This window comes from Bos indicus, chromosome 12, assembly GCF_029378745.1.
Source record: "Bos indicus isolate NIAB-ARS_2022 breed Sahiwal x Tharparkar chromosome 12, NIAB-ARS_B.indTharparkar_mat_pri_1.0, whole genome shotgun sequence".
Classification (NCBI taxonomy): Eukaryota; Metazoa; Chordata; class Mammalia; order Artiodactyla; family Bovidae; genus Bos; species Bos indicus.
The window spans coordinates 54908658-54935946 of NC_091771.1; the positions used below are offsets into that span (position 1 = coordinate 54908658).

General features: G+C 39.2%; 1 long non-coding RNA gene and 1 other non-coding gene across 2 annotated transcripts; one reads left to right on the forward strand and one right to left on the reverse strand.

The window, feature by feature from the left end:
* Positions 1 to 134: 134 nt before the first annotated feature.
* LOC139186223 (uncharacterized) lies at positions 135 to 27289 on the forward strand. Its single transcript, XR_011569785.1, has 3 exons — positions 135 to 266; positions 6340 to 6433; positions 25859 to 27289. It is a non-coding gene; the product is annotated as an uncharacterized lncRNA (long non-coding RNA).
* Positions 9425 to 9497, reverse strand: TRNAW-CCA (transfer RNA tryptophan (anticodon CCA)). The gene has a single exon. It is a non-coding gene; the product is annotated as a tRNA-Trp (tRNA).

A 27289-nucleotide genomic window follows, 5' to 3' on the forward strand; every position in this document is an offset into this window, starting at 1 on the left:
ACTGTTTTGTTCCTTTGGTTAAGTAGTATTCAGCCATAAGAAGTAGTGTGTATATTGGTGTGTTTATATATCTATATTATATGTTTGCTAATTCGCTTCAATTCTGTCCAACTCTTTGTGATCCTATGGACTGTAGCCAGCCAGGCTCCCCTGTCCATGGAGATTCTTCAGGCAAGAATACTGGAGTATGTTGCCATGCCCTCCTCCCAAGGATCTTCCTCACCCAAGGATCAAACCTATATCTCTTACATCTCCTGCATTGGCAGGTAGGTTCTTTACCACTAGCGCCACCTGGGAAGTCCATATATATGCATATATATATATATTTAATAATTATATTTTATATATAATATAAATAAATATTTCTATATCTTCTTTATATATGTATGTATATATATATCTTCTTTATCCATTCATCTGTCAGTGGACATTTTGCTTGTTTCCAAGTTTTGGCTATTGCAAATAGTGCTGCTTTGAACATTGGGGTACATGCACCTTCTTGAATCATAGTTCAGAAATCTATCTTGAATTGGGTAAAAAGAGAAGAAAGTGGAGGAGGAGAGGAAGCAGCAGAAGAAGATGAGTTGTGTCATTTTAGAATCAGAAGGCCTAGGTTCCAAGGATGGCTTTAATATCTACAAGTTGAATGACTTTGAGAACTGACATAATATCTAAGCATCCTTCTCCTTACTGTCAAATGGGGATTCTAATAACATCTGGGGGATTACATGAGAGCATTACTGTACAATGCTCAGAAGTGCTTGTTCCAGAGGGGGGAAAATCAGTGAGAATTAGCAGCTGGTATTAGCAGAGTAAGAAAAACCTTTGGCTTCAGCTTATCAAATATGTTATCTTTATATGATTCTTTTATAAAGTTCCCAAAGAGTAGAGGCACAATTAAGAAGCCTAAAGTTAAAAGATGTGCCTCAGGCCACCTGCTCTTTGTATCCACTCAGTAATCACCAGGCAGGGGCTGGCTTCTCTCTATTATTTGCTTTATGAATACCTGCAAACCCCTCTCTGTCACTGCAAATATCCTCCAGGTTAATTTATTTTGGGCAAAGGACAGAGTTTAAGTGGAAGCCTTTTACATGTCATGGATCTCAGAACAGAAAAAAAAGAACATCAGTGAAAACTGGTGAAGTTCAAATAAGAACTATTGCTTATTTACTAATATCATACCTATTAATATCCTATTCTTGACAATTATACTATGACTGTGTAAGATCTTTACATAAAGGGAAGTGAATGAGGGTATAAGGCAGTACTTGTATTATGTTTGCAACTTTCCTGTTAATTCTAAAAAAATTCTTTTCTCAGTTTGTTTTGTTTAGCTGAGAGATAATCTGCATTAATCATAGCAGAGGTTGCCGCAGATTTTTATTAGCTCCCAAATCTCTTGCTACGGACATATGGACTCACCTGGACTGGCTCTAAGGACTCATGGGGACAGTATCTTCCAAGTATGGAGAATTGTAGAGCATTGATCGAGTCTACATGATATATTTTTTCCCCTGAGGAAAAGATGATTATGATGCTAAAACCTAGGAGCTGAGGCAATGCTACTGGCCAGAAAAGCAAAACAAACATCATTCAAACCCTTCTGATAAGAAATCCCCCTTATCAACTGTTGAAGACATCAGCTTGAAGCAGACATTTCATTCCATAGACATAGTTAAGCTTTCATACACCCAGGTCAGGGAATTCCTTCCTCACTGATGTGATATTTTATAAATGGAATGTTTCTTAACTTTGTAGACTCCAGTGATGGTGACTATAATAGAGACAAACAACGATGTGCGTAGATAAACAACTCAAAGAAATGACTACAGAGTGTTTATTCATAAATCCATTATGGACTGAGTTAGCCATCTGAATCCCAGATGCTAGGATATAGTGAGATCTGATCTGTACCATGGTGTCATTGCTTTTGTGACAGGCTTAGTGTGGGATTAGAAGGAGAGACTGGAAACGGAGGTTTGAGGTCCTGCTGAGCTAGGGAAGATAGAATAGGGCCTTACCTGAAGCCTTGTTGGGAAGGACAAAGGAGATGGCATGAAATTAAGAGATAAGATCCCTTGCAAGAGGACAAAGATATACAATGACCTGTCTCAAATATGGTGTGCAATGAAGTAGCAAGGAAGAAAGAAAGAGAGGAGGAGTGAGGTGTGGATGTGATGAGGTTGTAGTAAAGGAGAAATGAAGTAGGAAGAAAGGCAAGCTGATAGAAGAGGAAGAGAAATAAAGCGCATAATTAAATTTTTAAGCAAAAGCAAACAAACAAAAACCTTGCTAACTGAGAATCCTCAGTTTTCCTAAATTTTCTACAGCTTTTATCTTAGCCAACTCTGAACAACTTCTGTATTACTTAAACAACCACCGCCATGATTCTAGGTAATATCGATCTCAGGCATTATAGTATCAGTCTTAATATAACTTAGATCCTGCAGACTTCTACCACTTTGTTTTTCTGAGAAAGTTTCTAGGAAGCAGTTAAGTATCAGCAAACAGTGCCCTTCATCAGTTACAGGATGTTTTTAGGAACTCAGATATATTCAGGCACCAATAAATAAACAAAAGCAGCTGAGTTATGCTGATATGGGCTAAACTCATGCTACTGTCTTGCCGTAGTGAGTGGTTATGAAGCAAATTGCTAACGATAATGGTAAGTTTGAGTTGATTGCATCTGTGTCCACAGTTACAATGCAGAAGACAGAAAATACATGTATTCATTCTTTCAGGAAATATTTATTAAGCCCTACTATACTGAGTGACTTCACTATATATATATATATATATATATATATATATATGCATCAAGTAATGCTCTAGATTCTGGGGATATAATGGGGAATAAGAAGGACAAAAAGAAATTGTTTTCACTGTTCAAAAGATTGTTTTCACTATCATAAATGTTAGGCAGAAAATAAAAGCAGCGTAGATAGAACTTGACCCACCAAGAGGTGGGCGGCAGAGGAGAATTGCTACTTGAATTAGACGATGAATTCTTGAGCTGAGGCCTGGCAGGAAAGCAAAGGCAGTCACGAGAATTTCTAGAAGTGTTGCAGGAAAGAGCCAAATTTGACTCCATGTTGGATGCATCTTTGTACTCTAACCTTTGGTTCCTGTTGCTTTTGTTCAGAAAAATGATACTGCCTATATAATGGCCTGCCTGGAGAACCCTGCCTCTCTGCTTGAATGTTAAACCAAAGTGTCTTTGTTGAGGGAACCCTCCTGACCCTGTCCACTGGTGAATGACTCTAAGAGGAAATAAATTAACACATCCCTCCCAAAAGCTGACCATTCCAGGGGATATTTGCGATGCTTATGTTCTTTTTACTTTACTTCCTCATCTCCTCCCCTTCTTTGGTCTATAAAAGAAACTGGCATCCCAGACCCCGATAAGATGGGTTTTTAGGGATAGGCTGCTATCTTCTCAGTCTGCTGGCTTTCTGAATAAAGTCGTATTCCTTGCCTCAACACTTCATCACTCAGTTTATTGGTGCGTTATGCGGTGAGCACAGTGAACTTGGACTGAGTAATGGCAGGAGTGAAGGGGAAATGCTCCAGGTAGAGGCATCCTGTGCTGGTTACAGGCACAAAATCTGGAGCCAAACTCGGTGGGTTTGAATCATGACTCTTTCAATTCCCAGCTGTTTGGTCTTAGACAAGTTCCTTAACTTTTCTTTGCCTCAGTTTCCTCATGTATAAAATGGTGATATAAGGGGACTGAAGGTGCTAAATATTTGAATAAAGTGCTATTTGTGTTTGTTAAATATATTGTTGTTGTCTTTGTTGTTCAGCTGCTACGCCGTGTCCAACTCTTTAAGACCACCTGAACTGCAGCACGCCAGGCTTCCCTGTCCTTCACTGTCTCCTCGGGTTTGCTCAACATCATGTCCATTGATTCAGTGATGCTGTCTAACCATCTCATCTTTAGCATACATACATATATACATCCATACAGTCAGCTTCAGCTTGGAGTTGCACTTGGAGACAAAGAAGTAAAGGAACATTTTAACAGTGTAATGGTTATGGTGAGTCTTGAGGTTTGGAACAGAAAGTCTCAAAGCAGAGGGAAAAGTAGATAGAAAAGCTGTTCATAAACAGCTTAGGATCTTGGGTAACTTGGAAAGGATAGGGGCACAGGGGTGTTCCATGGCAATCTTCTGGTTACTTGTCAGTATATGACGAACTCTCCCAGTACCAGGTGCCTAAAGCAACAACTTACTATTATATCTTGTGACTGTGGGACTTAACGGGCTCACCTAGGTGATCTGGTGCAATTGCAGTAAAATGATATTTGAGTCTGGATTCATTCCCTGATAGCTCAGTTGGTAAAGAATCTGCCTGCAATGCAGGAGACCCCGGTTCAATTCGTGGGTTGGGTAGATCCACTGGAGAAGGGATAGGCTACCCACTCCAGTATTCTTGGGCTTCCCAGGGGCTCAGCTGGTAAAGAATCTGCCTGCAATGTGGGAGACCTGGATTCAGTCTCTGGGTTGGGAAGATTCCCTGGAGAAGGGAAAGGTTATCCACTCCAGTGTTCTGACCTGGAGAATAAAGTCCATGGGATGGCAAAGAGTCAGACACGATAGAGAGACTTTGGCTTTCTTTCACTTTCTTGCCTGGAGGTCTGGTTCCTAGGCTGGAATGGCTGCACCAGCTAGAGTTCACTTAGGTATCTCCCTCTCCATATGGCCCTTCCACGTGGCTAACCTGGGCTCTCTCATAGGATGATGGTCTCAGGGCAGTAATACTTTTTAAAAAAATTTTATTATTTAACTTTACAATATTGTATTGGTATTGCCATATATCAACATGAATCCACCACAGGTATACACGTGTTCCCCATCCTGAACCCTCCCCCCTCCTCCCTCCCCGTACCATCCCTCTGGGTCATCCCAGAGCACCAGCCCCAGGCATCCAGTATCGTGCATTGAACCTGTACTGGTGACTCATTTCATATATGATATTATACATGTTTCAATGCCATTCTCCCAAATCATCCTACCCTCTCCCTCTCCCACAAAGTCCAAAAGACTGTTCTTTACATCAGTGACTCTTTTGCTGTCTCGTATTCAGAGAAGGCAATAGCACCCCACTCCAGTACTCATACCTGGAAAATCCCATGGATGGAGGAGCCTGGTAGGCTGCAGTCCATGGGGTCACTAAGAGTCAGGCACGACTGAGCGACTTCACTTTCACTTTTCACTTTCATGCATTGGAGAAGGAAATGGCAACCCACTCCAGTGTTCTTGCCTGGAGAATCCCAGGGACGGGGGAGCCTGGTGGGCTGCCATCTATGGGGTCACAAAGAGTCGGACATGACTGAAGTGACTTAGCAGCAGCAGCAGCAGCATACAGGGTTATTGTTACGATCATTCTAAATTCCATATATATGTGTTAGTATACTGTATTGGTGTTTTTCTTTCTGGCTTACTTCACTCTAATAGGCTTCAGTTTCATCCACCTCATTAGAACTGATTCAAATGTATTCTTTTTAATGGCTGAGTAATACTCCATTGTGTATATGTACCACAGCTTTCTTATTCATTCATCTGCTGATGGACATCTAGGTTGCTTCCATGTCCTGGCTATTATAAACAGTGCTGCGATGAACATTGGGGTACACGTGTCTCTTTCAATTCTGGTTTCCTCAGTGTGTATCCCCAGCAGTGGGATTGCTGGATCATAAAGCAGTTCTATTTCCATTTTTTTAAAGAATCTCCACACTGTTCTCCATAGTGGCTGTACTAGTTTGCATTCCCACCAACAGTGTAAGAGGGTTCCCTTTTCTCCACACCCTCTCCAGCATTTATTGCTTGTAGACTTTTGGATTGCAGACTTGGCAATTTCCCTTAGAGAGAGAGAGTTCCAAGAAACAGGAAGTAAAGCTGCTAGTTTCCTAAAGCCTGTATTTGGAACCTGACACCTTGAGATTTCTTCCATCATACTTTTTTTGATAAAGGAGCCACAAACCAGTTCAGATTCAGGGAACTGGATATAGGCTCCAATTTTGATTGGAGAAGAGTCAAAGAAAGTGTGGTCATTTTAAATCTGCTTCAAGGGGTGATGAGGTAAAGCTCTAGACGAGGGGGTTAGGAGAATGCCTATACTCAGGAGGTCCTTGTATGACATTTGATCATGTTCAAAATTTATCTGGTAGGTAATGTTAGAACCAGTTTAGGCTTTAACTATGGAAATACTAGTGTCTAGACATTATAGATAAAATGGATTCCTTTCTTCTAAAGTTGCAGTGGGAACATGAGAACCATAAGGAAAAGTTAAGATTAAAGTATTAATCTTCAATTCTGAAAGATCATTATTTTCTTCCAGTACTGTTCCCCTGAAGAGAAATTCTCTAATGGCTACAGATGGGGCTCAAGAACAAGGAGATGCAATTGCAACCAGGATGTCTTGTGGATAAGAGGTGAGCTTGGAAAAGGTCTTTGCCTAGTACTGAGAATTTCTTGTTTAGTTTTATTGCTTTGATTTACACAGAGACTATTTTGAGGTGGGAGAATTAACCAGTTTTAGGAGGTGGGTGCTGCTTTTTTATATAGTGCAATAGTAACTTACCTTAATGGAGCTGGTCTGATTCTGGAGTAATTCATGAATAACTGGTTCTAGGAAGAGTATAGACAGATTCCATTTTCTACACACACTTACATAAGCATTGATTAACATTTTCTACCCATTCCTCCATATCTATTTTTAAAATGAGAGCTGAAGAATTTCAGAAGTTGCTCATGGAAGGAACATTTTATAAAGTTATGAAACTTAAAGCAATCTGACTTTCATCAACAAAATCCCATCTGGGATTGCCACGTGTGCAAGTTCTATGCTAAATGGGAGAGTTCCTATTTTATGTGTAGATTTGTAAGTTATCAGGACTAAGTACCTGATATGGATAATATGTTTCTTTCTTCCCCATATAAAATGAACCACTTACCTCAAAGTAGTTTCTACTTTTCTAATCATTTCCCAAGACATAGAACTTTATTTATTCAAAAATTCTTGTATCTTGTTCGTCATGTGACAGGTATGCTTTGAAGTCTTTATAAAAAATAACTCATTTTCTCATCATTACTACTCAAGGAAGGCAATACTGTTATCATCATCCTCAGTTTTGTAGATGAGCCATAGAACTATTACAAACACATGTAATAAATAACAGAGCTGGGACATGAACCCATTCAGCTGGCTCCAGAAGTCACATTCTCAAGCACTATGCTTTGTTACTTCCATTTTCCCCTTAACACCACTATATTAGCCTCTACATAACTCCACACTAGCTAGACTCACACTATTACTATAAGATTTCCAGGAGTCAAATTTTTTATCTATTCTTCTGTGAATCCATGGTATCTGGCATTGGACTTAGCAAATAGAAGTTACTGAGAAATAGGTTTGCCTAAAGGAATGAAACTGGGTTAATAATCAGAGGTATAAATGATTCTTGGACCTTCATATCTATCATTTGTTGTTGCTGTTTAGCTGCTGTTGCGACTCTTTGCAACCCCACCAACTGTAGTGTGCCAATCTCTTTGCCTGAAATTTTCCAGGCAGAAATGCTAAAGTGGGTAGCCATTCCCTTCTCCAGGAGATCTTCCCGACCCAGGGATCGAACCCTGGTCTCCTGCATTGCAGGCAGATTCTTCAGTTTAGCAGGATTGTATTATCCAACAATTAAGATGTCTACTTATGCTTTCCACTTTCACTCACATCGGCATGAATTTATACATCTATCCCATTTCTCCTGTATGTCTAAGCACTCACATTTTCTTGCTCTCCAGAAAGTTTCATAAGAAGTCTTATAACTTAAACTTGATTCCAAGACAAAGGTTAGTTTGCAAAGACTGCACAAGCACTAAATATCATACATGAATCACAAGGTTAGTTGGCATTTCTGAATCACATGGCTCTTAACATAATGAAATTTTAAAAGGAATGCCATCTTGCTCACTAGCTAATGGTTTTTTGCCCTACTGAGAAATTATTTCTTTAACATTAGTAGGTTAATCAAGATTGATATCTGTGAACTATAAACTCCTAAGTATACAATCTAATTGAGGGCACTGTTGACAAAATCTCTATTTTATAGGCAGGTCACTGAACAAACATCACTTACCAATATGTCACAGACATTTGAAAATGTACAGATTCAGCAAATATTGTTCATTTGTTTCATTCATTTTTTCACTGTCTTTTTATAGTGATGACACATTTTAAGATTAAAAAAAGCCACACTTTAATCATTGGACTACATACATTCAATTTTAAAACAGGCCTCTTGATAAATAGAAAGATTTTAAGAAGTTAATTTTTCCCTGGATAAGAGAGCAATTTATGATAAACTTACCATAGTAATCCTGGTTTCTCAATTTTATTGATTTGAGTTCTTAGAAGAATTCAGCCACTTTTTATTCTGAGAAAAAAGCATATAAACATATACAAATAATCTCTCTATATACAAATATATATATATCTGAAATACTTCCAATATTTGAAAGCTATTTTCTCTGAAAATTCTTAATTACAAATACACTGTTTTACATCTTCTACATCTTTTCTGAAAATGAAATTATGTAAAAACTGAGTCATTTTGTATTACAGGATTCATGTATATAATATTCCTTGTATTCCTTGTAAAAATGAAACAAAATCTTTTCTTTTTACAAAAACCAGAGACTCTGAAAAAAATGAACATATGAAAAGATAATTTCAATATTGTTTTAATAAAAGCATGCTTTTCTTATTAGGTCTTAGGATGGATTTAAGATGCATGAAACAAATCAGGAATATTTTAACTGCAATAGCACACACTTTGTTGTTGGTCATTTTCTCAGTTGTATCCGACTCCTTGTGATCGCATGGACTGTAGCATGCCAGGCTTCCCTGTCCTTCACTATCTCCTGGAGTTTGCTCAAACTCATGACCATTGAGTCAATGGTGCCATGTTTTGGGGACCTAATAGAATTGCAGACCAGGAGTCTCCATCTCCTGGTTTCATGATGTTATCCTAGCTCTCAGGTGTTGCTGTGAATCTGGCTTGTCAGCTGTCTTGGCATTGAACCAAGAAAAGATCAACCTTTATCTCACTTCTCATTTTTAAATATATATGAAGGGCAGCACAGAATATACCAGATGAAATGGTATATTGTAGCAAAATAGTTTTGAGATATTATCTTTTTCTTCGACTAGGGAATCACCATATCCAGGAGGAAGGTCAGACAGCTACCAAGGCAGATTTGATAGTGTTGAGTAAAGTTGAATGAAAAGTGAAAGTGAAGTCGCTCAGTCATGTCCGACTCTTTGCAATCCCATAGGACTGTAGCCTACCGTCCTATGGGATTCTCCATCCATGGGATTATCCAGGCAAGAACACTGGAGTGGGTTACCATTTCCTTCTCCAGGGAATCTTCCTGACCCAGGGATCGAACCTGGGTCTCCTGCATTGGAGGCAGACGCTTTAACCTCTGAGCCACCAGGGAGCAGCAGAGACATGTATTCCCTAGTGGTTTATTGGCTAAGCCTCTGTGCTCCTGATACAGGGGACCCTGGGTTCGATCCCTGGTCAGGGAACTAGATCCCACATGCCACAACTAAAGATTCCATGTGCCCCAGCTAAGACTCAGTGCAGCCAAATAAATGTTTTTTAAATAATATTAATAAAATAAAGGCCACAGACTTGATAATTGACCTAGAAGAGAGGTGCTATATACATGACAATGGAAGTCCCCAGTATAGAGATGGCTTTGGTAACTGAAAATGCAAACCCTAAGGAAAAAACAGATGTACAATAATCTGTCTTCCTGATATCTTATCCTGAGGTGTCCTATTTCCAGGTTGGAGGCCAAAGAGAAAGCTCAGCTCCTAATCATTTTATGTCTGCTTTCCTTTCCTGGTGTCCCCAGACACCAGGCTGGGGACAGAAATCATTTATAGAACAGACTAGAAGAGATCTTCAAGATCATGAAACAGTTCTCCCTTCCTTGTAGAGAAAAGGCGAGGTCTAGAATGGTTAAGTGAGTTGTCCAAGATACACAGCTCTTTAAGACCTAATTCATATAAAACCAGAAGTGAAGTCCCAAACTCCCAATGTCACTTTTTGACAACATGCCCACAGTAAAGTGATTGCTAAAAAATTATCACAAAGGCCAGGAGAATGTTATTCATATATGAAGGAATGATTCAACAACTTGGATTGAACCCCTCTCTGCATTTCAACAACAGTCATGCTGTTTACTCAATATTTTTTTAGTTTCTAAGAATCCAGTCACTATTCCTGTTGTTAATTCATAGACTGTAACCTCTTATTTGGGCGGTAGTTGAATGGATCAATGCCTTGGGAGATGAAGTGACATGCTCAAGGGCACGCAGTTAGTCACCAAGCTGCTTTCAGGTAGATGAGTCTGGTCTTGCGGCTTTCTCCCAGAATATCACATTTTATTCAGAGACTTCTTTTGGGCCCCAAAAATGCTGGACTCCCAAGTCCTTCAAGGAGAGGATGATCGGAGGTGGATGCTGTAAGGCACAGTATCTCTTTGTCTACTCTAGGAGCCACTAGGGCTTTGGAAGTTCAGGGAAGGACAATCTTATGAGCAGGGTTCCCTGGTGGTTCAGATGGTAAAGAATTTGCCTGCTATGCAGGAGACCTGGCTTTGATCCCTGCATTGGGAAGACCCCCTGGAGAAGAGAATGGCTACCCACGCCAGTGTTCTTTCCTGGGAAATCCCATGGGCAAAAGAGCCTGGTAGGCTACAGTCCATGGGGTTGCAGAGAGTTGAATACGACTGAGCAACTGAATACTTCTCACTTCCAATCTTATGAGCCCCCTTCCAGAACCTAGGATTTACCACGGTTGACATTGCATTTTTTAGGTCACTGCCTGGTGCCAGTACATTTTGCCAAAAGGCCGTGTTGTGACACTGCATGAAGGCCAAAAGTTGTTTTGGAAGTCCCTGTGTTTGCTGAATTTCAGGATAGGAGATAGTCTGTGTAAGGGGAAAGTGATGAGTTTTTATCAAAGATAAAAATGCAATGCCTTGTGCATTTAATTATCTTCCAGGCAGGAACCCATAAGCTTATTTCTCTGGGTTTTTTTTTTTTTTTCAGGAAAAAATAGAATTTATTTATTTATTTATTTATTTATTTATTTTTAGTGTTTAAGTTTTTTTTTTTTTCTTTAATAGAAAATTATTTAATTAGTATACATGTGTTCCCCATCCTGAACCCTCCTCCCTCCTCCCTCTCCACACCATCCCTCTGGGTCATCCCAGTGCACCAGCCCCAAGCATCCAGCATCGTGCATTGAACCTGGACTGGCATCTCGTTTCATACATGACGTTTCACATGTTTCAATGCCATTCTCCCAAATCTTCCCACCCTCTCCCTCTCCCACAGAGTCCATAAGACTGTTCTATACATCAGTGTCTCTTTTGCTGTCTCGTATACAGGGTTATCGTTACCATCTTTCTCAATTCCATATATATGCGTTAGTATACTGTATTGGTGTTTTTCCTTCTGGCTTACTTCACTCTGTATAATAGGCTCCAGTTTCATCCACCTCATTAGAACTGATTCAAATGTATTCTTTTTAATGGCTGAGTAATACTCCATTGTGTATATGTACCACTGCTTTCTTATCCATTCATCTGCTGATGGACATCTAGGTTGCTTCCATGTCCTGGCTATTATAAACAGTGCTGCGATGAACATTGGGGTACACGTGTCTCTTTCCCTTCTGGTTTCCTCAGTGTGTATGCCCAGCAGTGGGATTGCTGGATCATAAGGCAGTTCTATTTCCAGTTTTTTAAGGAATCTCCACACTGTTCTCCATAGTGGCTGTACTAGTTTGCATTCCCACCAACAGTGTAAGAGGGTTCCCTTTTCTCCACACCCTCTCCAGCATTTATTATTTGTAGACTTTTGGATCGCAGCCATTCTGACTGGTGTGAAATGGTACCTCATAGTGGTTTTGATTTGCATTTCTCTGATAATGAGTGATGTTGAGCATCTTTTCATGTGTTTGTTAGCCATCTGTATGTCTTCTTTGGAGAAATGTCTATTTAGATCTTTGGCCCATTTTTTGATTGGGTCATTTATTTTTCTGGAGTTGAGCTGTAGGAGTTGCTTGTATATAAGGTGTCCACATATGGACACCTCATCTTTGACAAAGGAGGCAAGAATATACAATGGATTAAAGACAATCTCTTTAACAAGTGGTGCTGGGAAATCTGGTCAACCACTTGTAAAAGAATGAAACTAGAACACTTTCTAACACCATATACAAAAATAAACTCAAAATGGATTAAAGATCTCAACGTAAGACCAGAAACTATAAAACTCCTAGAGGAGAACATAGGCAAAACACTCTCTGACATACATCACAGCAGGATCCTCTATGATCCACCTCCCAGAATATTGGAAATAAAAGTAAAAATAAACAAATGGGACCTAATTAAACTTAAAAGCTTCTGCACATCAAAGGAAACTATTAGCAAGGTGAAAAGACAGCCTTCAGAATGGGAGAAAATAATAGCAAATGAAGCAACTGACAAACAACTAATCTCAAAAATATACAAGCAACTCCTATTTCTCTTAAAGCAAAAAATACACAAGAATATCTTTCATGCATGTGTGCATGAGTGCTAAGTTAATTCAGTCGTGTCCCTGCCAGGCTCCTCTTTCCATGGGATTCTCCAGACAAGAATACTGAAGTGGGTTGCCATGTCCTCCTCCAGGGGTAGGGATCAAACCCACGTCTCCTGCAGCTCCTGCATGGCAAGCGGATTCTTTACCACTGAGCCACCCTGGGGAAGCCCAAACATCTTTCAACCCAGTGCCAAAAACTGATATGAAATGGAAAAGTGAATGCATAACTAAGGCAGGTTATGGGAAAATTCACATGGGCATGCCCCAACTACTCAGAGCTCTTGCTACCTTTGCAGATGGTTGAGGATAAGGGACTGTTGCTATACACGCTGGCAAACACACACTGGCCCACAAGTCCAGATTGCTGGGTCAGAAGATTTCAGCCCCTCAAAGGCTGAAATGATAACATGTGATGGGCCACACTAACCTGTTATGGTTTTGAGGGCCTGTATACTTTGAGGACACGAAGTGCGTTATCATGAGCTCTGAGAGTCTGCAGGATTCTGTCTTCAGTTAGTGCAATAGTACATTGTGCTGTCATTGACTTTGGCATGCACTGTTCTGCCTGAGGCATTAGATGTCTAATTTGATCAAAATCAGACCCTATAATTTGAATTCAAGCCAAGCCACAATCAAATCACAAAATTTCCAAAGCTGCCACCATCTTGGAAATGTCAAATGCTGCGTGGGGGAGCAGGAAATGACTCTTCAGGGAATCAAGGAACCTGTTTTAATGAATTTTGTGTCTGGTCCTTATATGAGGCCATTAGATATAATTTAAATGTCTTGATTAACATTTTATTACTTGACATGACTGCTGGAAAAAACAAATCGTTGCCCATGCACCACACATATCAAAATATCCTAAACTCCTTTGAGTTTCAAGGTGCTAAATATAGAGCTTTTGGGCCACTTAGATGGTGTCTGAAGTCTGCCTGATACTTGGTGTGAAAAATAAACCTGAGAAAAAGGGATGTTTTTCTCTGCTCAGATACTAGGACCCGATCTAAGCTTGGCCAGCTTTGGCAGTCACTGTCGGACCTCCCAGCTGTCTGAGGAATTGTACACTCCTTTCTAAATCCTTTCGGAAATTGCCAGTTTGATAGAATAACATTGCAGGAAACCACTCAAATTGAACATATTTGTTGTTTTATGTTCTGCCAGGCAAATGTCAGAACAATGCCAGGAGACCAGAGTAGGTCAGAATTGGAAGGGGCAGCAGGGGAAGTGAAGGGAGGGAACCAGGAGCGAAAGAGACAATGAGAAGAGAATGAAAAGCTATTTTAATGGGGAATTTTAAACACATAAAACTCTTGCTTTTGAAAATCAAAAGCAAAATAAATCCCGTCTTCTCAATTGTCTCGCAGTTCTCAGGGTGACATCCAATCTGAGAATATTTTCTTGTAGAATTTAATAATTGTGGTCAACAATTTTCTGGTAAATCTCCATCCACTGGTCAATATGCTGCCAACAATGAAGACAAAATTGATGGCTTACATGGAGAACACACTGATGGAGCCTTATTTTTCAGTTTTATTTCATTTATCTTGACTATGCATCTATTTTACTATGGGGGTCTTTTTTCCCCCACTTTGCATATTTCAATTATACAGCATGTCATATAAATTATTTTAATTAATTCGGGACAGCAATTTGCCATAATCATTTCTTCACTCTCCTGTTTGAAGTCCCATGGCAACATGGTTTTTTTTTCCTAAGTCTGACAGTATATTAGATCTTACTGGTAGTGATCCCGAGTACTGCAGAATTAATTTTTCCAGAAAGATCAGCATGGGGAAAAGGCTTCATGAACGATCTTGCTAGCATTGCCTTTTTTTTTTTTTTAAGTGGCTGACTCATAAATTAGGAACTTGATTCTCTCTCCCTGGCTTTGGATGGTTTCCTAATGAGCAGAAGGGCTGTTTTATTTATTTATTTACCAACCGATGTGGACTCAAACCCTTGATAGCCCTTTAACATCTTAGTGACTGCAGTTATATTAGGACTGCAGGCACTCAGTGCTGGCTTGATTACTAGAAAAACCTTTTTGCCTCATCCCCACTCAAGTATTGAACCCAGGGCCAAAAGCATGCTCTCTATGTTTGCCAGATAATCATTACATTTTAGCACACTGAACAAATACTATACCAATTAAAATTGAATGTCACTTTAAAGTCAATAAAACTACTTTATTTTTCAGATAAGCTTTAAAAAAAAAAAAAAAAAAGCCTGTTGCTCCTTCTAAATTAGCTAAATACGTTTGTTTTGGCAGCAGCCAAGTAGTGAAAACTATATCTTATTTTCAAATATGTACCAGCACACCCGTCATTTTTTTTTAATCTGATTTTGGATGAATTGGTCTTTGGAAAATATTAATGTTTGATCTTAGATCTATGTTCATCTAATTGCTCTAAAACTGGGAATTTGCTTGTGATGTGCATGCCAAAGTATTTTGTGTGTTCCATGGATAACTCTGGTAGGTCTGTTGGTAGATACTATTTTTACTTACTTAGCAGGAAGGAAATGGATGTGCAGAGGACATAAAGTGGGTTGTTCAACATCACAAAGAGTTACGCCAATGGAGTTAAAGATCAGCAAACTTATTGCCAAATCGTGGTTGGACAAACATACATTTGTGAACTCATTTTTGTTCTGCTCTAATACGATCGCTTTGCCAAAGCAGCATGAGAATAAGAGGATCATTTGCTACTTTCACAGGCCTTCAGGCGAACGGAGTCAAGTGAGAATTACACACAGCTTATATAAGGAGTCTGTCCAGTTTCCGGGTAGGCTGAGGAGGTGTGCACATATGTTGTGTGATTATAGAGATACAAAAAATGTCTCTGTTCTGTATCCCCTGAACTGCTGTTGTTAAGTTTAGACAGCTTCAACAAGATGAACTATTCTGAGACAACTTTTTCTAATACTGTCCATTGTTCATCAACTAGTGGAAGGCTCCATCCCCCACCCCACCCCACCCGATCCCACCCCATTTACCTTGTCTGATTTTATCTACCCCCAGCTCTCAGTATACATGTTCTCTCTTCACCAGGTCTTCTCTAATGCCTCGGCTGTGAACACTAGCAAAGAATGAGTTTTACATTTTTAAATAGTTGGAAAAAGTTCAAAAGGTCATTGAATGACATATGAAAAGGATAAGAAATTCAAAGTTCCGTGCCTGTAAACCGTCTTCTTAGAAAACCCCATTTGTTTATACAGTATCTCAAACCACTTTTACTATCTATCGGCAGAATTGTGTAGTTGTCATATTCTGTGTGGCACCAGAGCCTAAAATATTTACCATCTGGCCCTTTACAAAAAGAAAATGTTTGCTGGCCTTTGCCCTAGACTTCTTAATCAAGTAAACTGCTGTCCTTAAGTGCCCATAGAACTCTGATGGCTAAATACAGCTTCTCTCAGGAAACTGAAGCTTCATGGGGCAAGCTTATATTGCTCAATGTAGAATTTCCAGCACCTACAAGAGATGCTAGACCATACAGTAAGTATTAATAATGAGATGTCAAATTATTAACCTCCCTTTTAGAATGTCTTATTCTACAAATGACTTTGTAGACAATATGATTCATACTGAGTTCCTCCTTTATCAGTCAGTTCAACAGTATTTTGCAAGTAACCCTGATCCTGGTTAAACCAAACAAACAAACCATGGATAAGAAAGGGAGGCAGTCATTAAGCAAAAGCCATTGCCTAGAGGGGATCCATTTTATTTCTTATCAATGATCAAGTAAAGGTTAATATCAGTTATAGAATTTTTTTACTTATTCCAACCACCCTTATTTTAGGACTGAAGGGAGAACCAGAACTTAGTGTTAAAATTTATTTCTGGCTATCTGGGGAAATCTTCTAATAAAAATATTGTTTTAGGTTTTAATAACTGTAGAAATGGCAACTTTTCTAGATTCTTGACATTGTTAAGATGCTCATGAAAGAAGATGCATGTTCTCAGTCTATAACTAACTTGTAGGTGGTGAAGTGGCCACAACCCATGAAATCTAAAAGAGACAGACATTAACTGTATTAGCCTGCTTGGGCTGCCATAGCAAAGTAACACAGATCAGGTGGCTTAAATAACAGAAATATCTTCTCCAAGTTCTGGAAGCTGGATCTCTGAGGTCAACATGTCCGCAGAGTTGATTTCTTCTGAGGCCTTTCCTGACCTTGTAGATGACCATCTCCCTGTGTCTTCACATGGGCTTTCCTCAATGCTTGTCTACATTCTGTCCTTCTCTTCTTTTAAGAATACTGCCCATATTGGATCGAGGCCCACCGTAATGACATTTAGTCTTAATTACTCTTTAATAACCTGGTGGCTCAGATGGTAAAGAATCTGCCTGTAATGCGGGAGACCCAGGTTCGATCCCTGAGTTGGGAAGATGCCCTAGAGAAGGAATGGCTACCCACTGCAGTATTCTTGCCTGGAGAATCCCATGGACAGAGGAGCCTAGTGAGCTGTAGTCTGTGGGGTCGCAGAGAGTCAGACATGACTGAGCAACTAACGCCTTCACTTGCAACCTGTCTCCAAGTACACATCACATTCTGAGGTACTGAAGGTTAAGTGAAGTGACAGTCACTCAGTTGTGTTTGACTCTTTGCCACCCCATGACTGTACAGCCCATGGAATTCTCCAGGCCAGAATACTGGAGTGGGTAGCCTTTCCCTTCTCCAGGGGATCTTCCCAACTCAGGGACCAAACCCAGGTCTCCCACATTGCAGGCAGATTCTTTACCATCTGAGCCACCAGGGAAGCCCTAACTGAAGGTTAAGACTTCAACAAATGGATTTGAGGGGAACACAGTTCAGCCCATAATCCCAACTAAAATGTTCAAGGAAATTTCAGTGCACAGATATGTCTAAATTCTACTACTTGAGATAGAAACTTCTATCCTCTCCAGTGAAAAAAGAAATATTTCTTAGGTCTTGATCTGAAATACAAATCTCCATTTACTAATTCAAGTTTTTTGTTCATATTTATCTTCTTCCCTCGAGTATTTGATTTGCTGATGGTGGTATCCTAGTAAATGTAATGGTATCCTTTTGACATGAAAAACATCATATCATTTCCAAAGATCTAAGCAACCTTAGTGCCACAAGGAGCTATTTTGGTTCAGTAGATTCACCAAAACATTGTTAAATGAAATGGTTATGTGGGATGTCTCTAAGATGGCGATAGAGAGGGATTTACCAAAGCACTGAATGGGCTGAGACTTTATTTCTCTGGCAGTAGCCCTTTGCAGAGTAGATAGTTTCCCTGGAGAGGGACTTCTCCCCTTTTTTTGTTAATCAGTCCCTACGTGGAGCCTGAACTGGACCGATTACTGTAGTACAAACTAGAAACAATCTTAATAACCTTTGACTTACTCGAATGACTGTCATCGAGTTTACATAGATACCTAGATGTTAATCTTCCTGTTTCCATAGTTTGCAGTTATTTTAAAAGAAAAGCATAACTAAACTTCAAACTTGCATCTCTATATTTTGTCCTTTTTAACACTGGACTTTCAGAGGTTTCTTCTATCTTTTTTCTCAAAGATAAAAATTTTTATTTCTTCTCTTTCAATTTGTCTTCTCAGTTTGGAGACCCTAAAATAGTTTGTAGGCAGAGAAATTCTGAAGTGTAGATGTTTTAGCAGATCTCTAAGATGGACACATTTTAAATTACACCCAGAAACCACACACCAATAGACCTGTGGTCCAACTTTCTTCCTCCTTCATTCCTGTCCTCTTGTTTCTCATTCTTCTTTTAAGCAAGTTTTTTTAAGAACCCACATTTATTCTTTCAGACAATTGTTATTTCATTTACGAATTCTAATATGTAGTTGAAATACATGGAACTTCCCCAGGGGTCCAGTGGTTAAGACTCCACCTTCCAATGCAGGACGTGTAGGGAACTATCCACATACCTAGGGTTCAGCCAAGAAGTTAATAATAATTTAAATAAAAGAAAATATATGAAGAGAAAAATGAGAACTCTTAAATCAATGGGTAAGATAGAGACTGATATTAGAATAGTAGTCATTAATGGAAATGAAGGGTTGGAAGTGGACCTTGAACTGTTTTATCTGTTTTTTTAATGAGAAAGATTTGACTCAAATATGGCAAAGTATGATATCAATTAAATCTACATGCATGTAATATTCTCCCTTCTCTGTGTTTGAGTTGTTTGAGCATGAGCGTTGAGTGCGTTCTCCACTGACTTTGGGCCATCTCCAAAATTCTTTTATCTGTGTCTGTGACTAGAGCACTGTTCAGTGTTGCTGCTGGACTGAACGAGTGGTCAGTCTGTTTGGGCTTTTCTGTGAGTTGTACTTTTTTCCTTTTGGACATCAATAATCCTGCCAATGATAACATTGTGTTTTTTAAATAGAGAGTGATGAGTTTACTGGGAGGGACGCGGTGGTGCTGGTGAAGGCGGATGAGGCGATAATGTCTCATGGAGTCAGGACGGGTTACCAATAGGTATCTTCGGTTCTTAGGGTGAATCATGAGGGTTTTCTAATATTGACTCAAGAATAATCCCGCTTTGTTACACAGTATTTGAGGTGGAAACGACTAGCACGAAGTTCATTCCACAACAAACATTTCTCCCTCCAGTACCTACAGAAGCCCTTCCTTTGTGGTCTTGTGTGGAGACTTCTTTGCTGTCTTTGATGGGTCCCTCTCCCTGCGCTTTCCTCTCCACTGACTGCTATGCCTGTTTCTGCCTTAATATATGGCTGCAGTACGTCCAGCACAAGTAGAAGTCTGTGAGTGGGATGGCAATGACAAGACAAGGAGTGTGTAGACACTTTCTTTTTTCAATAAGTCAGGCATTTTGTAAATGTTGAGAAAGCTCCAAGCTTTACTATTTGGGTTTAGCCCACTGAACTCTAACTGGCTAATACTCTCAGGATTATATTACAAATCTTTTATAATTTTAAAAATTCTTTTTGGTAGTAGGCATCTGTAAATATTTACTCATTGATATTTAATTTGTAAATGCATGTATTCCTTCTTAAACAATCACTGATACATTCACTTTGTATCAAAGATATGTGTCATCTTAGTATTTTAATGTTTTAGGTATAAAATTTACAATTTCTCCTATATTCAAAGTTTCAAATAAGATAAAAACAGAAGTACTATCACCAAGAGTAATCTAAAAATAGAATTTGAAATTTTATTTGTGAATCACTTAAATTTATATAAATGACATGTTAAGCATTAAAAAGCAGAGTGATTAAGTAGTACAATTTACATAAACATTTTCATTTTTTATTTATTTTCAATTGAAGGATAATAGCTTTACAATATTGTGTTAGTTTCTGCTGTACATCAGCATGAATCAGCCACAGATATACATATGTACCCTCCCTATTGAACCTCCCTACCACCTTCCACCCCATTCCACCCCTCTAGGTTGCCACAGAGTGCCAGTTTGGGCTGGCTCCCTGAGTCATACAGCAAATTGCCACTTATTATTTAGATGGTAATTCTAGGAGAAATGTTTCTTTTTATTGAGAAATCAGAAGATAAGGCTGAAGAAAATGTGCATTTTTAAACAGTTCTTTTTCAAAAAGCATTAAATTAAAAAAAAACCTAACAAACAAATTTCATGATTCTTTTTAATGCATTACTCATCTGGGGTTAAATCTTATTTTCTTTGACTCAGTCCACTTGATATTCTGGCATTAGAAATTGTTGCAAAGACTTTAAGTTGGTTTGCTTTTAGTGGATCTGAACGTGGAAACTGGAAATAAAAGCTTTTCTTATAGCCCTTGAAGCATGGAGCTATAATAGAATTTGATCTTACATCATGAACATTCTATCAATGGTGATTTATAACAGGTTATATTCATTCAGTTTATAAAACTATAGTTTTAGTGAGCTTGAGTTTTCCCAAAGGCTTTTCAAAATATATGTCCTTTTGAATGGAAAACGTTACATGACTGACATTCACTCATTTTGCTTCTTACTATTCATGAGTAATTGACACAGTGCTGTCCTGTTTATGAGGTATAGTCCTCTCTGAGTGTTCTTCCTGTCATATATATGAAATAATCCCATATCATCCCATATCAGCTCATATCATCCCATCTTATATGTCTGAAATATATTACTCAAGAAACCAAAGTCACCCCTTTTTGCTTTTTTATTGGATTTTCAATTTATGAAATTCTAGGAAAAATTAATTATAGGAATAAAAATAAATGTAAAATCACTTCTTAGCTCTAACAAATCTTAACATTTAAAAATATTTTCTTAAAAAAAAATATTTTCTTAGACCATGTGTCTGAATTCTTATGTATTTTTTGTGTTTTTCTATGTTGCTATACAACTAAAAGCAATATGCACTCTAGTTTTGCAAGTTTTGAAACTTTGTTTAAACAGATTCATACTCTCTCTGTATAATGTGATCAGATTTTTTTAAATGTCCAATTGATAGACTTCAGTGCTACCTGAGTTATCAATATTGTCCCTTAATCTTTATGCTTTCTGGGTTTTGTAGCAAAGAAATCTTTCCCTAACCAATTATTGTATTGTCATTATGTTGAATTTTCTTCTAAAAGATTTAAAGTTTAGCTTTTCATAGTCATAGGTTAGATTCACTTGGAAATTATTTTTAATATTGTGTGAAGTAGTGTTTTAATTTACATTTTCCATTTAGAAAAATATTATCCCACCATGATTTATTTAAAAGTTCCCAATGACTATTCATGCCATGTCTGTTATGTACAAAGTTACATATATAGCTATCTGTGTGTATCAGTTTCTGAGTATTCAAAAGATGACTATTATCAGACTATCAGTTTAGGTCCCTATATGCCAAGAAATTAATCATGAATTTCTTTTCAAATGGTTGATTGAATTATTGCTTGGCACTGATCTCTTCATGTGTTCCTCAGTTCAGTTCAGTTCAGTTGCTCAGTCATGTCTGACTCTGCGACCCCATGAATCACAGCACACCAGGCCTCCCTGTCCATCACCAACTCCCAGAGTTCACTCAAACTCGTGTCCATCGAGTCAGTGATGCCATCGAACCATACATCCTCTGTCATCCCCTTCTCCTCCTGCCCCCAATCCCTCCCAGCATCAGAGTCTTTTCCAATGAGTCAATTCTTAGCATGAGGTGGCCAAAGTATTAGAGTTTCAACTTCAACATCAGTCCTTCCAATGAATACCCAGGACTGATCTCCTTTAGAATGGACTGGTTGGATCTCCTTGCAGTCCAAGGGACTCTCAAGAGTCGTCTCCAACACCACAGTTCAAAAGCATCAATTCTTCGGCCCTCAGCTTTCTTCACAGTCCAACTCTCACATCCATACATGACCACAGGAAAAACCATAGCCTTGACTAGACGAACCTTTGTTGGCAAAGTAATGTCTCTGTTTTTCAATATGCGTCTAGATTGGTCATGTGTTTCTCACTTCCAGCTTATTCTCTTTCTGGTTCATTTTGTCCATTTTGGTTTTGAACTCAGTTAAATTTACTTAATGGTTTTCTTTCACATTTTTGTTTATTGCTATGAGTCAGAAATCTATTTATTTCTAGAACCCAAATTATGATCACTTGAGGCTAACACCAGATAAGTATTGTCATATACTAACCCCAGGTTTAGTTGCAAGAACGGCTAAAAGACACACAGGAAAACCCTCTCATTCAGCCCCTCATCTTCCTTCTATTCATTTTCCAGTGGGATTGGCACTTTGGTAGATGAACTGTTTTCTGCTGGTGAAGGAGGAGGCCACAGTGCTCACCACTCTCTTGCTGGGATAAGGGACACAATGTGTTGCTCCCTCTTTCCTGAGCTGGCTCAGTTTCTCACTGCACAGCCAAGACTAATAAGTCCTGCAGTTAACGGTACTCTGCTGAAGGTTCTAAGAGAAGGAAACAGAACTTCACCCGTCTGTGTCCATGCTTTGGGCTCTCTTTTTAAGCCACTTCCCTCCCTTACTCTGGGTCTAACTCTATGAGGTAAGAACTGCCTTACTGTCCACCATAGAGCTGTTCTATCTCCATGGCACAGAGTCCTAAACATGAACTCTGACCCTCAGAAAGAGGAAAATTTTTCACTTTCAAGTTTTTTTCCTGAGTTCTGTCTCTGCTCTGTAGCTGACTCTCCTCTGGAATGACTGGTTGTGGGGAAATTAACAAGATGGCGCCAGTCTGGCTCTCTCGCCCCATGCCCTCAGGCCTCCTCGGCCCATGTTCTGTAAACAATGACTTTGCACGGTTTATGTAACAGTTGAGATCACTGATAGCACCGCACATGGGCATCATGAAGTACTTGCTTGGTCTTGGGCTACTTCGTGTGGTGCACATATATATGAACTTTGCCTAGAAAGCAGTGGCATATTAATGCTGCTCCAATACTTTGGCCACCTGATGCAAAGAACGGACTCATTGGAAAAGACCCTGATGCTAGGAAACATTGAAGGCGGGAGGAGAAGGGGATGACAGAGGATGAGATGGCTGGAAGGCATCATCAACTCAATGGACATGAATTTGAGTAAACTCCAGGAGTTGGTGACAGACAGGGAGGCCTGGCATGCTGCAGTCCATGGGGTCGCAAAGTCAGACACAACTGAGAGACTGAACTGAACTGAACTGATTACTGCTGCATCATGGCTGTGTCCATTGGGTCAGCCACGAGAGGAGAGAATATAGCGTGGCACCCCACTCCAGTACTCTCGCCTGGAAAATCCCATGGACGGAGGAGCCTGGTAGGCTGCAGCCCATGGGGTCGTGAAGAGTCGGACACGACTGAGTGACTTCCCTTTCACTTTTCACTTTCATGCATTGGAGAAGGAAACAACAATCCACTCCAGTGTTCTTGCCTGGAGAATCACAGGGATGGGGGAGGCTGGTGGGCTGCCTTCTAGGGGGTCACACAGAGTCGGACATAACTAAAGTGACTTAGCAGCTGTAGCAGCTGCTGCATCAGTCAGGAGAAAATAAACATGTCTGCAGTTTTGCTCCTTGAGTCTGCTTCCCATCTTGTAGCTCGTGCCTTGCCTCCTCTGGGTTCACTGAACAGTGTGAACAGTGTGAACAGCAAGACAATTGACTCAGTGAGCAGGATCAGCAGTATAATTGGTGTAGTTCACAGGATGAACACCAAGACATTGATCTTCCATAATCCACTGCACTTAAAGTTGTATTCTTTCTTTATTGCTGTTGTAACAAGTGAAAAATTGCAGCGCTTGAAACAATGCAAAGATATTATGTTACAGGTCTGAAGGTCAGAGATTCACCACAGGTCTCAGGGAGTTGAAATCCAGAAGGTGGCAGGGCTGTATTCCTTCTGAAGGCTCTAGCAGAGATTTGGTCTCCTTGCTTTTTCCAGCTCCTGGAGGCTGCCTGCATTTCTTGGCTTGCAGCCACCCTCTTCCATCTCCAAAGCCAGCAATGGCCTGTTGAGTCTCATATCACATCACTCTGACTGTGTTGTCTTAACTCCTCTTCTGGTTCTTCTGCCTCTCTCTTTGACATTTAAAGGGCGTTTGTAATTTCATTGGGTCCACCCTGACCATCTGGAATAATTTCCTTATTTTAAGATCAGCTGATGAGCAACCTTAATCGCCCCTAATTATGTAACACAGCATGTCCATGGATTCTAGGGAGTCAAACATGGACATCTTTGGGAGCTATCAGCCTGCCTACCGCAGAGACATATCCTGCTTTATACCCAGGATTATAATGGCTCTTAGAAGGCATCAAGATATAACAGATTAGTATTAGGACATTCATCAAATTCCATGTTATTTGTCTTAAATAGCTTTACAGGTGAAACATCCCTCTCTCTGTCCAGGATGTACTACATAAATGTGGGTCTGCCTCCTATAGCATGTGGCCATAAGATGAGGGGAACATCAGGTCTTTCTATCTTTCTTTCATATTTCAGGGTCTCCTCACCCATCACATGTAGGCAGCTGCTTAGGCAACAGAACATACATGCCTCCAAAGAGCAAGATAAAATATGCATGTAAAAATGGTCTAGACCTACTTTTAGGAAAGTAACTGTGTCTCTATCAGAAATAAGATTTAAAGAGACTTAGAATTCCTAACACACCCAGGTTATGGCTCTAAACTGAACAACCAATCATGCTCTTTGTAGTATTTTTGTTTAATTCCTTTCATCCAGCTCACCCATCAGGACATAAACGGCCTCTCTGTCTGTCTGTCTGTCTGTCTGTCTGTCTGTCTCTCTCTCTCTCTCTCTCTCTATATATATATATACACTTACAATGTTAAATTATTATATGAAACAATGTTCCAAAAAATCTGTTCCAAAGTGAAATTTGTCTCTTCACTTTGGAGACAAAAATCAATAGGCAATATATAAATAATGGGTTTTTGTTGTTGTTTAAAAGTTATTGAGGTCTTATATAGAGTGTGCTGACAAAGGTTCATATGGTCAAAGATATGGTTTTTCCAGTAGTCATGTACGGATGTGAGAGTTAGACCATAAAGAAGACTGAGCACCTCAGAATTAATGCTTTTCAACTGTGGTGCTGGAGAAGAGACTTGAGAGTCCCTTGGACAGCAAGGAGATCAAACCAGTCAATCCTAAAGGATATCAACCCTGAATATTCATTGGAAGGACTGATACTGAAGCTGAAGCTTCAATACTTTGGCCACCTGATGTGAAGAGCTGACTTATTGGAAAAAACTCTGATGCTGGGAAAGATTGAAGGCAGGAGGAGAAGGGGACCACAGAAGATGAGATGGTTGGATGGCATCACCAACTCAATGGACATGAGTTTGAGCAAACTCTGGGAGATGATGAGGACAGGGAAGCCTGGTGCACTGCAGTCCTTGAGGTTGCAAAGAGTTGGACCTGACTTAGTGACTAAAAAATGACACATAACAGCCTCACTGCCTGTAGATTTGATGCCCTTATGTGACTGATTTTTTCAAGATTTCCCAAAGTTTAAGATTTTGTTGCCTATATCCCAACTTTAAACAAAAAACGTCATCTATTTCTAACCTACCTTACACCTGTTTACCTTAAATATTGCTCAAAGACCTTCCAGTGAATTAAGGTAATTTCTGTCTTTTGTCTCCTCAACCCCTGTTTAATTTTGTCTGAAGTTTATGTGAGTTTCTCCCACATTCTCTTACAATGTTTCTCTCCCATTTGCAGCTTCTACTCCAGAAAATCCCCTTTGCTCATTTAAGACATATTTTCCCCATTAAGGTCCAGCCCAAGCTTTGGTCATATTGAGTCAATACTGGGACCTCTTCTTGATGAGACCAAAAACACATTTGATCTATCTGCTGCTGCTGCTGCTGCTAAGTCACTTCAGTCGTGTCCGACTCTGTGCGACCCCATAGACGGCAGCCCACCAGGCTCCCCCATCCCTGGGATTCTCCAGGCAAGAACACTGGAGTGGGTTGATCTATCTACCTTTCTCTTTTTGTCTCTTGTATGTTAAAAATTATAAAGAAAAGTATTTCTTAATTGTCTAAAGATATATATTCCATGAAGACAAGGATTGCATCTCTTTTACATTCTGTAACCTTCAAACAATTGTGTATAGAAAATGTTGGAGTGCTCAATTAACAAATGAATCAAGGCACTACCATTTCTTTCCTAAATGTCACATATTTTTACCCAGCTAAAAATATTTTTCCATGGTCTTGGCATTTTACATGTGACATGGCATCTGCTCTGAAAGTAACAATAGAATTATAACAGACCTCTCAACTGCTATTTTCAGTAAACTATTTTGTCATTGTAAAATCTTTTGTTAAATGCTAGAAAAGATAATTATTCTTTTTTTTTCTTAACATCATTGTGAATAAAAGTGCCATGTACTTACAATGGAAAAATTATCATTGAACTGTCTAATAAGGTTGATGCGGAGGCATTTAAGTCATGTGTTAATCCTCTTGGGACCACTTTATGTATTTTTTTTTCCTGCACAAGTTATTTCTGCCTCAATAACTTAAACATTGCTACTCTGACAATAATCTGTCCCTCAGGCTTTTCTTTTAAGGAGGACAAATCCATAATCACTTCCTTTACTGCTTAAATAGAAACTTGGCAGGGCAGAGATATCTGAATAACAGATTACCCAAACTGCCACTGGGAAGCCTGGCACAATGGAATCAGACCTAGGAATAGGCAGTGACATTTGTCCAGAGAATTTAGTGGGTTAAAACCCAGGCCTCCCATGCATTTCAGTTGCAGATGATCAAACTAAATAAAAATCAAACAATTGAAAGTGATTAACCTCCTTTGTATGTAAACGCCTGGATTATTTTTCTCCCCAAAATTTGATAGGTTAATGGATTAGCAGGTTATTGGCTAAATGGTTGAAGCAGAATACAATTGATCTCACAATTATGATTCTAGAAATAAGAAAAATGAAGAGGAAATAAAATTAAATACTTAAACAGGTAATTATGCATGAAAAAAATCTGTGACAGAAAAGCCATCTGTTTCTTACCTGAATTTTGAGGAAGTCAGTGTCAATAGTTCGCCGTACATTTTCTGCTGCTCGTTTACAAAATTTTCATATTTCCCCTAATTTTTCTGCTTTTAAGCAAAAAACTAAAAAATCAATAATTCCAACTTTCTATATTTAAAAATTATAAAATATTTCTTTTGATTTACATATACATT